This window comes from Ambystoma mexicanum, chromosome 7p (genome assembly GCF_040938575.1).
Source record: "Ambystoma mexicanum isolate Mex_15411 chromosome 7p, UKY_AmexF1_1, whole genome shotgun sequence".
Taxonomy (NCBI): domain Eukaryota; kingdom Metazoa; phylum Chordata; class Amphibia; order Caudata; family Ambystomatidae; genus Ambystoma; species Ambystoma mexicanum.
Window position 1 is genome coordinate 711,097,653 of NC_090939.1, and position 17,058 is coordinate 711,114,710.

Genomic DNA, 17,058 nt, shown 5'->3' on the forward strand with positions numbered 1-17,058 from the left:
CAGTTTTCTGTAATATAAAATCCAACTGGTGTGAATGAAAATGTGACACTTAAATTGATGGATTTTATGACAAATGCATGTATATACTCTTCTTTTCCTTTCTTTTCAGCTGATTTTAACTTTCCGTGAGGTAATGACTCTTGTTCTTTTTCTAACAAATCACAATTTTTTGAGTCAAAGAATTTGAAGCAAAATTGTTGTTCTCCCGCTCCTATCAAGGGAAATATTTTAGACTGCACAGATAACCCAGGTAAAATAAACATCTATGTTGAACTGGTGTGTATTACCTGATCTTACCACATACGACTACCATTTCAATTAACAATTAAACAGATTAGATATCAAGGGCAGGAAAAAAAAAGAGTACCTGGGCCAAGATGTAATTTAAGGTTAATAAACAAATCCATGCTATCCAGGGTGCTTCCTAAAATCGAAGAACTAGACATGATGAATACCTCAATAAATGATGCATGTCGAATTTTTTATGAAACTGTCCAAATTACAATGAACCCCAGTAATGCTATACCGATCAACTCCATTAGGAATGAGCCCTCAGCACCTGGTTTACTGAGGAACTGAATTTTCTGAGAAAATCTGTCAGGCTTCTTGAATGCAAATGGTGCTCTTATCAAACTGACGGAAATCTAATTTCACTAAAATCTGCTAGTCACCAGTATGCATTGAATATTGCAAAGGCAAAACATTTGTATTATCCGACAACCTTTACAGTCTCGGGAGGATAGCTTAGGAACAATGCGCTTGTTTAGGAAGCAAGACAAAGAAGAGCAACTCAAGTTCGAACCCTGGGTCTGCGTTTAAAAATCTACAGGTATTAAGTATGTTTTAAATAACCAATCATAATCATAACCATTGAAGCAGGCTCACATAAGTTAAAATCTTTCTTCTCATTGTTGAAAGTTTTAATAAATCCATGGATAACAACTGCTACAAATCTGATTAAATGGAATTGTCATGATTTTGCTCAATTTGTACATGAGAACATTGCCTCGATGCGGACTCACATTTCATCTGCCTCTTCTAAGAAGACAGTAATAACATGTATACAAATTCAAAATTGGAAAGTGTTTGAACTAGTAGAGTGTGACATGATTTCATCAATAATAACAAATATGAAGTCAACATATTTTGCTGAGGATCCAGGTCTGGTGATGGACATCATTGGTGAAGGAATGGTCCTTGATGGCGAGTTATTATTGCAAATTGTTGGTCATTGTTATTGATGTTCAGCCATGGATAATGATAGGCAGCCATGGTTGTTGGTGATAGGCTATGGTATTTTTTAATTATTTTTTTTTAGAATTTGTAAAGCGCACTGTCACCCAAGGGTATCATGGCGCTAGGATAAGTAAAGGTAGAGCAGACAAAACTAATTAGAACAGAAGGGTTTTCAAAAGATATCTGAATTCCAGATGGTTAACAGTGCATCTCAGAGAAAGCGGTAGCGTATTCCACAATTTCACTGCTGCCACTGGCAAAGCACGATCTCCGATCCTAACACGATGGGAAGAAGAAACAGTAAGCAGATAAGACAAGCCAGAGCGAAGAGCACGAGTGGGCTGGTAATGGAGACATTTGTCCTTAAAATAACTAGCACCAAGACCATAAATGGCCCGATGCACAAGGCAAAAAAGAGTTGAATTCAATTTGTTTAGCCACCGGCAGCCAGTGTAGGGAGAGAATAACCAGTGTTATATCATCCCCATACGGAATATTCATAGCTACCCTAGCCACCATGTTCTGCAATAGCTAAAGCGAATGGATCAGGCTCATAGGCTGGGCAAGATAGAGAGCATTACAATAATCAATGTTATTTAATACCAGGGTGCCACCACCGGTGACCAAACCTTTTGGGGGGAGCAGAGGAAGGACCTTCCTAAAAATCTTCTGATGGTAGTGTCCAGCTTTGCACACAGCCTCCACCTGGGCACTCATAGAAAGTGTGGCCGAGAAAACAACACCCAGGTTCCTGACCATTGGCACTGGTGTCAGAAAGGCACCTACTGCAGCGGCCAGAAGGCCGGGATTCACAGTGAATGAAAAGGTGGGGAGGTACCAACCACAAGAACCTCCACCTTGTCACCATAAGCTTTAGCAAATTCTGATTCATCCAATTCCTGACTGCGGCCAGGCAGAGGCTAATATGTGACGAAACCTCAGCCTGGTCTAGATCTAAACGCACCAGGATCTGGGTGTCATCAGCATAGGCATAGCATCGGAAGCTGAAGGAACGGATGAGAATCAGAAGAGGCTGTATTTAAATGTTGAACAACATTGGCGACAAAGCGGAGCCCTGAGGGACACCACAGATGATGTGAAATAAGGCAAGAGGAAGGGGAAAAGAGAGAGCATCTGACTACGGTCCACCAGAAAAGAAGTGAACCAGGCAAGAACTGAACCCGCCAGTCCAGTCTTAACCATGCAAGATATAAGAGTACGGTGGTCAACAGTGTTGAAGGCCAAAGAGCGATCCAATAAAATCAGCGCTCCCATCCTGCCACTGTCGACCAGCCTGGTCAGATCATCCTTAACCGAGACCAGCACACTCTCAGTCCCCTGGCCAGGAGGGAAGCCACACTGAAAAGGGTCCAGGACACTGGTAGTTTCTAAAAAGGAGGACAGGAGGGGAGAAATCCGAGCCGCCAACAATTTCATAAAGAAAGGGAATAGTGAAATGGGGTGAAAGTTAACCATAAGAGCAGGATCAAGGGAGAAATTTTTCAACAAGGGGATGACATCTGCATATTTCAATTCAGCAGACATGTGGTTCATCTGGCAAGACACATAAACAGCTTGTGTAATCTAGGAGATAAGAGCTGTGGAAACATCCTTAATAATGGATAAGGGACTAGGATCAGAGGGAGCTGCAGATTTTGGCTGGGCAATGCCCTTGGCGGCCACATCAGTGGTAAACACTGGGAAGGAAGACCACACCTGTCCGGGTTCCATAGTAGCCGACTCCTGTGCAGTGCACAAGGAGGCGACAGAGCTGATCTTTAAACAAATAGTTTCCTTTTTTGTGATATAAAATAACGACAGTGAATCACAGAGCTCTTGAGTTGGTACTACTGATGCAGAGCGCTGAGCAGCAGAAGATAGGGACTTCACAACAGAGAAGAGTTCCCTAGAGTGATTGAGAGCCCAATCAACTTTTTGAGTGAAGAAACAACGTTTCGCCTCCTTAATCAAGGAATGGTAAAGGTTTGCACAGTTCTTATATGCAAGCATCTCCTCAGTCCCATAATGCGACGCCTGCCTCGTTCAGCCTGAAGAAGCTGAAGACGGGCATCCCTACGATTGTCAGAAAACCAATGTTCTGATGTTCGATTACGCTGTGTGTGAGGAATAGAAGGAGCAACAAGGTTGGCTGCTGTCAATAAGGATTTGGTAAGGGACTCAATATCAACACGAGAAGCCTGTATTCAGTCTTCAACCACTTTGGCTGTCAAAGAGGCAAGGGTCGCTTTGTGCCATATCCGGTGAGGAATTTTAGGAAGACATGACCTAAGATGAGGACAAAGAAGCTTAAGTGAGAAGGATACTAGGAAGTGATCAGACCAAAGCACAGGCTCAACCAAAAGGTGAGAGATAAGGGGTATTTTGTAAATACTAGATCAAGCGTGTTGCCCAAGGTGTGCATAGGCCCATTGATTAGCTGCTGAAAGCCAAGATCTGTAAGACTGTCAAAGAATAGAGCGACCACCGGCACTGGAGGGCAGCAGAATTTGAGATTGAAATCACCAAGAATAGTCAGAGAGGAGAAGCAAGAATGTAGTTCAGCAACCAACTCTAGGAAATGTATGAGAGAATATGATGGCAGGCCTGGTGGCCTATAGACAAGCAGGAAGTGCACCTAGCAGGAAGCAGAGATCTGAACTCTCGCCAATAACACCTCCATAGAGACTATGCTGGTGAGTGGCAACATCATAGTCTCGAAGGATGATTTATAGATGGCAGCTAGGCCCCTGCCATGATGCAAAGAGGTCCTGCCCAAGTGCAATGTTTTGTAATCAGAGGGAAGGGCTTGGATGCATACCAGCACCGATGAGTCATTCATCTAGTTTTCTGTTAGAAAAATCAGGTTGGAGGAACGTCTGTCCAGGAAACTGTGAATGTATGCTGCATGGGCGGGAAGGGACCTAGTATTTAATAAGGAGATAGTTAGAAGAGGTCCACACACCTCGCTAGGCTTGGGTGTGCTTGGTTGATCAGGGATACAGCCTGCAAGGAAAATAGTCGACAGAGGTGCTTTACTAAGTAAGGCAGAGCAGGATAGAACAGGCCCCTTCTCACCGTCTGGCCCATCCTTGGCCCAGACGGCAGAGACGGGCTTAATTAGGCGCAACTTCGGCGCTGTCCATATATACAAATATTGTGAATGTCGCCCGCCCCATCAATCTGTATGTAAGCAGAGAGGAAAGACTATGCCCCTGCAGAAAGTGCAGTGAGAGAGCAAAAGAGGACTTGTCCAACCGAGTCCGAGCCTCAGAGTCCTGGCACCCTCCTCTGCCAAGAACCGGCGTACAAGGAAAGAAAAGTAAGTGCTACACAATTTTAAAACGTATGCTCTGAAGGCAGCGTGAGTGTAAAGTATGAGGCGCCCAGTCAAACACTAGAATGGTAACCCGTTCTTAAAGGAAATAAAATATGCACAAGTATAAAAATAACTACACTAGGTTGACACAATGCACTCCAAATTGATCCAACATTTTATGTAGAGAATCGTAAGTTAAGTCTGCTACTAAAACATGTGGTAGTTGGAGGTATTTCAGGTGCGGGGGGGACAAAAGACAACCTTGGCATCTAGGTTGTCATCAATACAAAACCAAAAGGAAAGTTCCCAATTAGGGAACTTACGTCCCCTGCACACTATCCTAAGGCCTAATACAGGCAAACAGTTGGGAGTAAGTGGCAAGTGGTTCCTATAAAGGGAGCTACGTATGTCACTAATTGGTTTGTCAAACTCAGGTCCGTTAATGTATCAAATTTTACAATTATTAAAGATTAACAATGCATTTACATTCATTACATTAGGCTAGAGATCATAACAAATACATTTTATTTACAAATTGCCCAACACGTTTCGAGTTATTCACTCTTAATCTTTTTTTTTTTTTTTAATTATTTATTTGTTTTTGGTTTTACAAAGAAAACCTTCACAAAAATTAAAAGAAAAAGGGTAACCCTTATTTGCCAGGAACAATACAAAAACAGAGCGAAATGGACCACCCAAGGTGACTAGGCAAGACAGGTCAAACTTGTAAGTCATGCACACTGTGCCACATTTTAACTGTAGTTTTCTATTATCGAACATTTTTCCAGAACCTTTACGATTGCCGTAGTGAGCATGACTTCTTGGCCAGAAATAAGTCTGTCCCAGAAGGAGTTCTGTGTTAAACTCTCCTCTCTAGAAACAAATCTTCCAAGCAACTGCTGTCTTGTAATCCAGGTACCCTCGCACTCTAACAACAAGTGTCTAAGAGATTGTAGGTTCGGGGGATCGCAAGACCTGCAGAGCTTTGTTGCTTTGTCACCCTGGTTTCTTTGGACCAAAATTTCCCCAGTATGCGCCAGGTTTAATCTTAACCTAAGGAAATTATTTCTAATGTTTTGATCAGGGAACTTTTGGAGATAACGAGGCAGTGTGCCGACTTTTCTCTCCGCTTTCAGAAAGAGATTCGGTGGATTGAGAATCCTGACTCCTTCGATCGTTCGAATCCAGTCACACATTTCGAGTTGTTTTTTGACCTTTGAGGGATTGTGAATAAGTGTTTCTGTTGTTATGTTCAACCAAAGCAGAATGTCTTCCACTTTTCCGTCCAGACCGAGAAGTTGCTTTGATTTTGCCTTTTTGCAGCGCTCATTTACGTCAAAGTATAGAGTGGTCACTCTGGCTGTAATAATATCGCGATAAAGAGATAAGAGCTTCCAATCCGCACAACAACCCAGGGAAATCAGACCCAATTCAAATATCAGGCTGGTGAGGGGGGTACATAGTGGGAGGTGTAGTGCTAATTTCCACAAGCGACCCTCGATTTTGTTCCACTCATAATTCCAGAGCAGAGGTTTTGCTTCCAGGCCATGGAGGAAAACTGGAATTGCTTTGCCAATGTAGAATTTTACAAGTGGTGATATTGAGAATTTGCAGAACTTTCCTTTTAAGTTCTTCATCTGGGCCATGATTTTAGAGGTTTTTCCAAGTATAACCGATATCACCTTGCTCATGGATGGGGAAGCGAAGATTTCATAGCCCAGGTAAGTGAGCTCATCAACCCTAGGAATTTCCTTGCCATCTAGAGTCCAGATCCTAGAGGGCAGGTTTTTCCTAGGATGTTTGAATATGAGAATTTTGGATTTTGATGGATTGATTATAAGACCATTTAGCTTGGCATATTCACTTGGTTTGGGCAGGAGCCGCTGCAGCTCAATCGCAGAGCCATCCAACAATACAATGTCATCCGCATAAGCCAGCCAATGCGTTCCCATTTATCCTAGGCGATATCATTGAAGCTGAAGCCAGGAAATCCCCAAGGTCTGACAAGAATAAGTTGAAGAACATAGGGGCACCTAAGCACCCTTGCCAGACTCCCTTAAGTATCTGTATTACCTCTGAGAGGTTGCTGACGTTATCCAACCTTACCCTGATGGTGGTGTTCTATGTAGCTCTATAAGCATAGCCAATAGGGGGGATGGAATCCCCCAGTTGTAGAGCTTCTGCCAGAGAAGTGACCTGTCCACTAGATCGAATGCTTTGGACAGGTCCACCCATGCCCCGAATAGCAGAGTACCCTCCTTCTCGTTGGAACTTTCACTAAGTAGATTCAGGAAGAGACCATTTAAGCTGGTAGAGAGTCCTTTCCTGAATCCTGTTTGGTACTGGGAGAGAATCTGATTGGCATCAACCCAGATTGTGAGTTCTTTCAATAGTAGTCGCATAAAAAGTTTGCTCTCTATATCCAGGAGGGCGATCGGTCGATAGCTGGCAGGGCTAAACCTATCGCCCCCTTTGAAGAATGGGATGATTAATGCGCTCTTCCATGATGGAGGATAGATCCTGTTCTTCATAATTTCCTGAAAAAGATAGTACAGCAGCTTTGCCCACAGTTTGGGATGATTTTTTAATACCTGATAGGTGAGATCATTAGGTCCAGCTGCCTTTGATGTGGAGGCAGATAGGATGAGCTCCTCAATGTCTTGTTGATTAAATGACAATGAACAATCAGTGGAAGGCCCACTAAACTCTCTCGAACCCGGATGTTCAAAGTTCTTGGTCAGATAGTCGATCCATTTCTGCTCTGGAACCAAGTTGCAAAGTGAACTATTGTGACCAGTCTCCAGTTGATTTAGTGCTGCCCAGAAGCTTCTGCAGTTATTCGCATTAAGTAAGTGAAGCATTTTCTCCCCATCTTCTTGTAATATTTGATGTTTATGATTCTGGGTCCAGTTTCTGTAGGATTGTTTGGCTTTCTTAATTTTTTGCTGGTTGTCACAATGGTCTTCTCCTCCCTTTTTCTTTATGTGGTGTATTGTTTGTCGCAGGATTCTCTTTTGTTTATGTATTTCTTCATCAAAATGATGGATATGTATTTGTTTTCCTGCAGCCTTTATCTCATTGGGGGGACAAATTGACCACACAAAATTCCCAAATTTTTCTGGGTGGAATTCTTTGATCCACAATGGTGCGGGAACTGCTTCAAGAAGTTCATTCAGTTTTTTCCCTCCATGTTTATATTTGGCCACTTTCAATTTGCCCTTTGAGCCTACCAGTTCCTGGGGGCTGAGCTGGTTAGAGGCTTTCTGTAAATCCGGGAAGCAAAGTTCCAAGCTGGCATGATCACTGCCTCCTTCCCAGTTGAGAGTGAGGCTCGGGCAATGTAATGAGAGACCTGATGTTACAAAGATGTAATCTAATGTGGATTGCGAGGACCCCTGACGCCATGTGTGACCTTCTGATTCCTTACCCCCATTTTTCTCATTAATCCTTTCGAGAACCCAGGATGAGAGGAAGTCCCACCAGTATTTCCCCTTTCGTAGCCTCCCCGGCAGCCCGCGTGTTCCCTGGGATAATATGGTCTGCATTAAAGTCCCTGCTACTATGATATGAGCTCCCTCATATTCAATCTTCACCGCTGTCAGACTGGTGTGTAAGATTTCTGTAAACTCTTGGAGATTTATACTGGCTGGGTTCCAATAAATGTTGATGAGCACTAAGGTTGTGCTAGAGTTGTCTAAGTCTAGCTCCACTTTGCAGGCTTGTATGCCTGCCACATTATTGCATAATGGGACAATTTATTTAATACTGTTAAGAGTCCGACTGCTGGTCTCCCTTTTGATTTTTGTGAGGCCCCAAGGTTTAGGACTGTAAAACCCTCTATCTCTATGGGGTTGACGAGCCAAGTCTCCTGGAGTAACAAAATATCGTAATTTTGTAACAAATTATTTTTAAGTAGCTTTTTCTTTAAGAAGCTGAAGCCTCTCGTGTTCCAGGAGACTAGTCCTAAGCCATTTTGCCTAAAGACTATTTTGCTCCTAACCAAGTTTCAAGAAGATTTGTGAAATAATCTCAGGGAGTATCATTATGAGATTCCCATTCAAATTAAGTCCAGATGTCAGATTCCTTGGTGGCTCTATCACTGAACCAACTACTCCTGCAGGGTTTGAGCATCTTCTCTTCCTATTTGTATGCTGGTGTGGTTTCTAGGCCTGTCTTCCTCTTCCTGCTCAGACACCATCAAGCCTGCTCTAGACAGTTCAATGTTGTTACTAATGAGAGCCTGTTGGGCTCTTCTGGAGTTTAGACCGACTTCCACAAAAAATGTATCATCAGCAGCTGGAAATTTAACATACTCAATGTCATCTGATGTGAAAAGAAACAGATTGTAGTTTTTTCTGATTTCTGACAGCAGGACTGATCTGCAAAGTGAAGTATACCTGTTTGGTTTCTCAAGTCTTAGCCAAACCCTTGGAATTGTGAAGTTAGCCACTTCTGGTTCTACTTTCCTAGCAAAAGTAGTGTGATAGGGGCCATCTAGCTCCTCTCTACCCCTGCTCTGTGGGCGCGGCTCTAAAATTCTAGATTTTCCCAAGCCATTCCGACAATCCACTTCATTGAGTGCAAACCCAATTGAAGCTTTGTCAGAAATGGCCAGAGGCTGAGGAGAAGCCAGAGTTGATGTTAGAACAGCCGGTTTCACAGTGGTTTTTAAGAAGATGGGCGCTAATCTGATGTTATTTGGGATTTTTTGTAAAGCCACACGGCTGATGTTATCTTTTTTTTCTTTTTGGGCCTTATTTATTAGGAAAGTAGGGGCTAGCTTAATGTTCGTGTGGGCCATTTTTAAACTTTGATTGTTGGAAACTCCACTGACGGTACTTATGGGCTCAGTTTGTTTGCCCATATTTGAGGTTAGTACCTTCATGTCACTTTGCCCCTCCCTTGTTTTTGCAGGAGCCCTTTTTTCCCATTTTTGCCAGGACCCCCTTCACTGGTCTTAGAATTACTTTGGCTTGTGCTCTGAGATGGTTCAACAACTAGGGGTACATCGACATCTAGATCTGGTGTCTTGTCCTCAATCGATGTAATTTTTTTCAGAAATGCATTAGTTCCGGAGTTTTTAGAAACTATTTTTTTTTTTTAAATTTTTTCAAAGTTTTCTCCGACTGTGGGAAAGGACGAGTATCTTTAGCATTCGCCCTCTTTTTCTGCTTTTGTCACTTTCTTCTCTTGGGGTTGCGGGGAGTCACTGAACTGAGATTTACTTCTCCATGTGAGCAGTCATGGGGGTTTGCGGTAGTAACTTCCTGTGGGCTCTCCAGGATCTCCTCTATACCTTCTATATCTACGTTAGTAAGTCTTCAGATTTCTTCTAAGACCGAATCTGATAATGGAGTATCATCAAAACAATCGAAAGTACCCTCTTCTATCTGTGGTTGATTCTTGGTTGTGATGTTTCGAATTTCCACTGGGAGATTTTTTAAGAGCTCTTGTGTTATGAGGTTGCTCTTTGCCCCTTCCTTTAGTAAGATATGGATTTGGACAAGGTCCAATCCTTGTTTCACTCCCTCTATTTGTGAGTCTTTTATGGTTGAAATTACGATTGTGTTCATGATGTTGTTGAGTGCCATCATTGTTGATTCATTCTTTGACACTTCATTCGCAAGTTCCAACAAAACCCCTGCTTGTGTTTGCACCTCTGTTTTTAGGAGTTAAAACCCAGAGACCAGGGAGTTCAGAACGAAGCTCAGTTCTGTCAGTGTATTTCCACTAGCTGGAGAGGACACCCCTGGAGGTGGAGTAGTGGGCCCTTCTTGTTCAGCTTGGAATCCCAGCGGTGCTACTCCATTTTCTGGGGTGTTGGTTGATGACAGTCCTATTAGGCGGGGGCAAACAATAGGTAAGGAGGGTGAGGGACTTTCATCGCCCTCCTGATTTGCCCTGGAGTGCTGTCCAGTAATAACTGAAAGTTCGGCTAGGTCATTAGTGCTCTTGTTCCTTTTTCTGGCAAAGTGTTCATTAATTCTACTCTGGATTTTTTAGTTGTTAATGTGTATTCCAGCCCTCATTTCCATCCTTCTTGAATGAGGGGTGGAGGGAAATAAGCTTCAATAGCCAGCTGGCTGCCTGGGTGAATGGTGGCCTGAGTGACCCGAATGGTTGGCTGGGATGTTCCTGGGACAGTAGAATCGAGCGCAGCTGAGGCTGCATTGCCTTGGCCAGCCAGGTATGAACCTTCTTGGTCCGCCATATCTTCCGGAAGAGGTGAACTCCGGAGTCTCATCTATGAACCTCCCAGCTGGATCGAATTAAAATAAGATAGAAGCACACATCCCTCAGGAACAAGATTCGATTGAGGACTGCTGGAATGGTATACAATGCAGTGAGGCCAGAAATGTACCTTTAGTGCCTCCGCGCCAAACAGTCGCTCAACTGTCACTGGGCATGACTCCTGATGGGCTTAACACAGCAAGGGTGGTTGTGTCTGCCTTTTAAAGATGGGTAGAGTCATGTGCTTTGCCACGTGACCGCAGATCAGTTCCGCCTCCTCCAGGAAGTGTGTGCTCCCAGCAAGAGCCCCTTGTCAGCTCGCAATGCTGGGCTGAGAACAGCAGCAGGTAACGTTCGTTTTTAGGAAAAAAGCAATTCTCCTTCAAAAATAGGCACTCTTAATCAGGGGCTTCTTAACCATGCTTCACTAAAAAGAAATTCAAATAAAAGTAATGTCAAATTTCATAGCTGGTACATAAAGCATGTAAGTCAGATCACTGCAAAACAGTAATTCATGTGTACAAATTTAACACTTCATAGTTTCAAAAAGGAAAAACGAAAAAGGAAAAGCAGAAAAAACGGTCATGTTCATCAATAGCACAGGTAGAAATAATGTTTAGACACTTGTTAGAGCTGTTCTCAAAGGTAACACCCAATTTGCTTATATTTTCCTCATGTCAGACAAGGTATCAGTTTTAAAGTGTATCAGATGTGCCCTGGTTTCTTAACGGTACAACATACGTCTCATATGTGTGGGTAAATGACCCTAACAGGATGTAAGGTCAACAGTTAATTAGTATTCTTCAAACGATGTAATGTTAATACTTCTAATCCTATCCCAGTTCAGGATGTCAGTATCATCCCTAGGCTATTGGAAAGACCAATAGACACTATCTAGAGGATTAAATAAGGCCAGTCTATCCACAGATAATTCAGGAGTTAGGTCTGTGTTGTTAGGTAATTGTAGAGTCACTTATTGTTCAGATAACAGAGCCCTATCTACTGTGTTACAAAGTGCAACCCGTATGGTGATGTTGGTTAGCACAATTTAACAATCACATTTCTCTGAGAGTTTCATATGAACAAAAGGGGTATTAGGTAACCTTCTGTATTTTAGTTTGAGACTTTGAAATGTAAATAAGTTCTGGAATATTTAGCAAATAAGTTCAGGCATTATATTAATTTACAGCTCACCTCGGGGTCCATCTGTCTGAAAAATGGTAAAGGAAATGTGCCCAGGATTAGTTTAATGTATTTACATGGACACTGACCAGTTTATACTGAGTGTATACATACATTGGTACTCATCAGGAATACATTATGAGATTGTGAGCTCACTTTTTCGAGACAGCTAATTGCATAGCATGAAGGTGTTCAACATTACCCAAGCACTGGTACTTTAGGATACTTACTGCCCCTTAAATTATTACACATACATGATGAGAGTTAATTTGTGTTATATATTGGAAGGCTAGCATTTAGCATCATACAGACTTTGACTTGTCCATATTGGCATTTATTCTGATAATTATTACAGAACTCCATACTAGTTGTGCGACTCAGGGTACAAACACTTCAATAGAGACGGGTTGCACCATCACCTGATTTAGTCCTCTGACTTACTCCAATAAGCTGGCATACTTACCTAACCAGTCATGACATTTTACTTGTCGTTATATGCATTCATTCAGATGCTTAACCCTGTACTCCTAAGTAGTTGTGCCACTTAGGATATTTGCACTTCAATAGTGGCAGGTTAGACCGTCGCCCAAACAAGCAGGCATTCTGTCCCAGCCAGTAATTTCTTTAACAGTATGGTAATTTTACAGCTTCCCGTTTTATTGAGGGGTATATGAATTGTTAACGGCACTTAATAAAGCTGCCTATTCATTACAAAAACACTCTTTGTTGACATATGACATCACACGCACTTGTGCGTGGTGACGTCATTGCATAATGATGGCAAGTAGTGATTGCACTACTTTAATGGTTGGCGAAGTTCGCATGCATTCTGATCTTATTCCAACGAATGGAGACAGGTGCAGGCGTAACCCTACCAAAAGAAATCAGGATTGAAAGTGGATTGCCACTGGATTTTCCCAAACATTTAAATCCTCTTTAAATCCTCTTTAAGTGCTCCCATTGTACTCAGTGGATTGCATTTGGCTTCCTTTTGGATTGATGCACCCTGAACTATATTAATTAGCAATCCTCAGTGGAATGCAATCCCAAAACAATCCAAGCAATCCAATCCCCAAATAATCCACTAAAAATCCAAAAGCAATCCAATCCCCAAACAATCCACTAAAAATCCAAAAGCAATGTCATCCCCAAACAATCCTATAAAAATCCAAAAGTAGTGCCATCCCTAAATAAATCCAAAAGCAACAGATCACATCTGGCTTCCTTTTGGCTTAATGCACCCGAAATATGTTATTTAGAAATCCTTCCTCGTAGAAATCCAAAAGCAATGCAATGCAATCCCCAAATAAACCAAATCCAAAAACAATTAATGTAGTCACCAAATAATACTTTACAAATAAAATTTTAAAAAGACAAGCAATCCCCAAAATATCCTTTAACAATGTAGGCATTGTTTTGGTTTATGAGCTGGAAATAAATTTAGGAGTTTAACCAAAATAATGTTTACTGTAATCCTGAAAAGAAATGCTTAGAAACACATTTGGTGCACCTTGTTGAATTGGGCTTTAAAAGCATCACTGTGGCTTAATTGCTGGCAATTTCAGAGAGTAGCATTTTGCATAGCTTTTACAATAGTGATGAATTATTGGGTCAGTCATTTAGGTAAATTGGCCATGAAAGTCATGACCATGTAATAGCATATTAACTATATTTAAAAAGAAGCGACACATTTTTTTTCCCACTATATTTATTAAAAAGAGGCAGAGGTTCAATCAGACACTGTGTACGTAGCACAAAAACACGACTGTAGCAATCCCAAACACGGGTGCTTTACAATTTAAAAATAAAGGGTGAGAGGGGACCCAGAACCTGTCCGGTGGGGTCCAGCCCAAGGAGCAAGGGTGAGAAGGGACACAGAACCAGTCCAGAGGGGGTCACACGAGTATACAGGCCCAGCCCAGGGAGCAGGTGAGTCCGGTGGGGTCCAGCCCAGGGAGCAAGTGAGTCCGGTGGGGCCCAGCCCAGGGAGCTAGTGAGTCCGGTGAGGCACAGGACAGGAAGCAAGTGAGTCCGGTGGGGTCCAGCCCAGGGAGCAAGTGAGTCCAGTGGGGCCCAGCCCAGGGAGCAAGTGAGTCTGGTGGGGCCCAGCCCAGAGAGCAAGTGAGTCCGGTGGGGTGCAGCCCAGGGAACAAGGGTGAGAGGGGACCCAGAACCAGTCCGAGTATCAGGGCCCAGCCCAGGGAGCAAGCAAGTCTGGTGGGGTCCAGCTCAGGGAGCAAGAGTGATAGGGGACCCAGAACCCGTCCAGCGAGTCATACAAGTATCCATGCCGAGGGCAAAGAGCAAGGGAATTGGGAACTACACTTGTGTAGAAAGGACAAGGTTTCGCTCCTTCTTCTTCATCTGGTAGTTCCCAATTTTGTTTTGGAGGGCTTTTCTGTACTCGGCTGCAGAGAGTACTGGAAAGCCCATTTCCCTGGCTTTAACATGGATACATTCTGAAATGCAAAAAAACACGTGTAAAACGTTTGAAAAGAGCAAGCAAAGTACTTTTTGGTTGACACATGGCTGTGAGAAATAAAGCATAGACCATTTTTACTGTATGCCCTCTAATGTGCTTTAGTAATTCCATTTATGTACCTTGTATAGCGTTGTGTCGATGACGATCCAGTGTTAACCTCCCCTTTGCTGCCATCAGTTCTTCTTTTGTGAACAAAAGATCCAGCAGCTTATTCTGTAGGTAACATGCTGGGTTGCTAGTCTGTGATTTTTTGACAGTTACGACAATCTTCCTCAACTTCACTGGGTTCACCAACACATCTGCAAACCTCCATGTCGCATTGTCAGAAGGGGTATTTTTCTCTGTGTACACAAAAAATGAAAAATTACTACATTGCTCAAAGCTGTCAATCTGATCAAACCATGGCAATTCCATAGTTATGTTTCCCATTTATTTGCATACTTGGTATATTGTGAAGAAATTACCAATGTCACGTTTCCCCATGTACAGTGCATTGGTAAAGGAGCTATACAAACAAAGCCTACCAGGAGCTATATTTGGCTCCCGGGCCAACTAATGTCGATCACGTATACCTATGGGAATTTAACTATGTGCTTGCTTTTGTAAATATCTAAAAAATAAAATAAAAAATAAAATAAAAATTAGGACACCACTATATGACATTGGCAGCATAACAGATCTTAAGTAATGGACAAGTTGCATATGGGCATATAATGAGTGATGGACAATAACCAGTGAATACATGAGCCACAGTAGTTCAGCAACCTTTTCCCACCCTTTTGACATTTGTCTAGAAGCCCTATGGCTTCATAGGGATGTTGGGGAGGAGGGTTTCAGATTGGGGTGGAGACACACCAAAGCCTCCAACCAATAGCATTTGGATAGAGAAAAAACATTTATTTCATAGGGGGACAAACCAACTTTGTTTAACTCTAATGGCACTTACCTCTGGTGCAGTTGATGGACCAGGGTTGGGATTTGGATTGGGAAAAACTGTTTCTGTGGCTCCCGTCCACCTCCTCTTTATCCACTGAAGGGCCCGTTCCAAGCAGTGCTCAACTGCTACCTGCTGACAGGAATCCATTGTGTCCTAGTATGCTGAAATTAAAGCACACATATTAATATTACACATGTTAGTACAGTACACATTCTAATGACAATTACCAAGATTGCAATGCAGTTATTCAAGGCACATGCCGGTTAAGCTTTCCAACATCTTGTTATCTTTGTCTATCGGGGGCCGATCAACCATTTCCGTTGTCCCTGGTCCACAATCTCCAAATGATGACGATTCCATGCCCCCCCCTCAAGACACTGCTCTTGTCTTCATGTTCAGTGTCTTGTTCACAATGGGCTATTCCTGCCCCATTTAAGCCCTGGTGCATTTCGAGTCTGCGTGTCCTTACATGTGTCACTGTGCAATTCGACTGGTGCCCCAATATTGGCCATGAAGCTTGGGGACTATATAGTGGTGGTGGCATGGTCTTACTGAGTTCATCTGGCTGTAGACCCTGTGTAAATGGCATGGAGTGGATAAACCGTTGTTGTGGCTGGCTAGTGTGGTACAAATATGGTTCACACCCCTGGTTAGGTCTAGCCCATTGTCCTTTAGAAGCCTACATATCCGAGAGAGGTAGAGGCAGTGGCGTACGGGGGCCTTGTTGTGATGATGTATTTGGGAAACCCGGAATTGTGGAGGTGTAAATACCTCGGCATTTTCAACCCTCCCTCTGACTCCCCTTGGCGACAGTCTAATTTGCATCTCTGGCAAAACTGGAGGAAGAGGAAGAAGTAGTGCCAGGAACATAGACACCTCTGCAAGCTTGGAAGGATGCAAATGTCTTTTGGCTATCGCTTGTTTCTTTCCGCTTGATGCTTCACTCCTGTCACTCTGTGAAGTACCTTCTTTCCCATTTTTTTTTTTACTCGCTTCATTATTGTCATCCCTCATTTCTTGCAGTACAGTGTTGAAAACGACACTAGCTCCTCTCTTTCCTCCAGATAGTTTTTTTACATGTGCCTTTTCTTTGAGGTGGCATAAGAGGGCATCCCCCGTCATGTTTTTTATATACCAATAGCAACTTCTAGTACTGCAAACAGCACTCACAACACACACCAGACACAAACACCTGCAACCACTGAACAGCCCTGGCACTGGACCTCCCCCCTCTGGAACGACAATCCAGTGCCCACTTCCAAACCAACCTAGAAAACAGTTTGTCCTAGTTCCACAAGGATCAACAGAAAAGCACAAACTCTATACTTATCCGCCTTCCCTTACTAACCAACCCCCTAACTCCTCTATGTAGAGCCATATGAGCATGTGGGAACTGTAATAATGGTGACGGTGCCCTACACAAATCATAAATATTCTTATATGATTAACAAATACCCTTTGCATTATTGAAATACACCTTGAGAAGCTACGAGAGATTCAGATGGCCAACATAGTATCAACTAGTGACTACCAACAATTTACCACCAGACAATACAATTGTTCCTGAATAATCCTTTTTCCTAATCACATTGTTTCCGTCGTGGTCCAGTTCTACAGTATCAAAAAAGGCACAAATGCGCCCCCTGTCATCTCCACGCAAGTCGTCAGTGATGA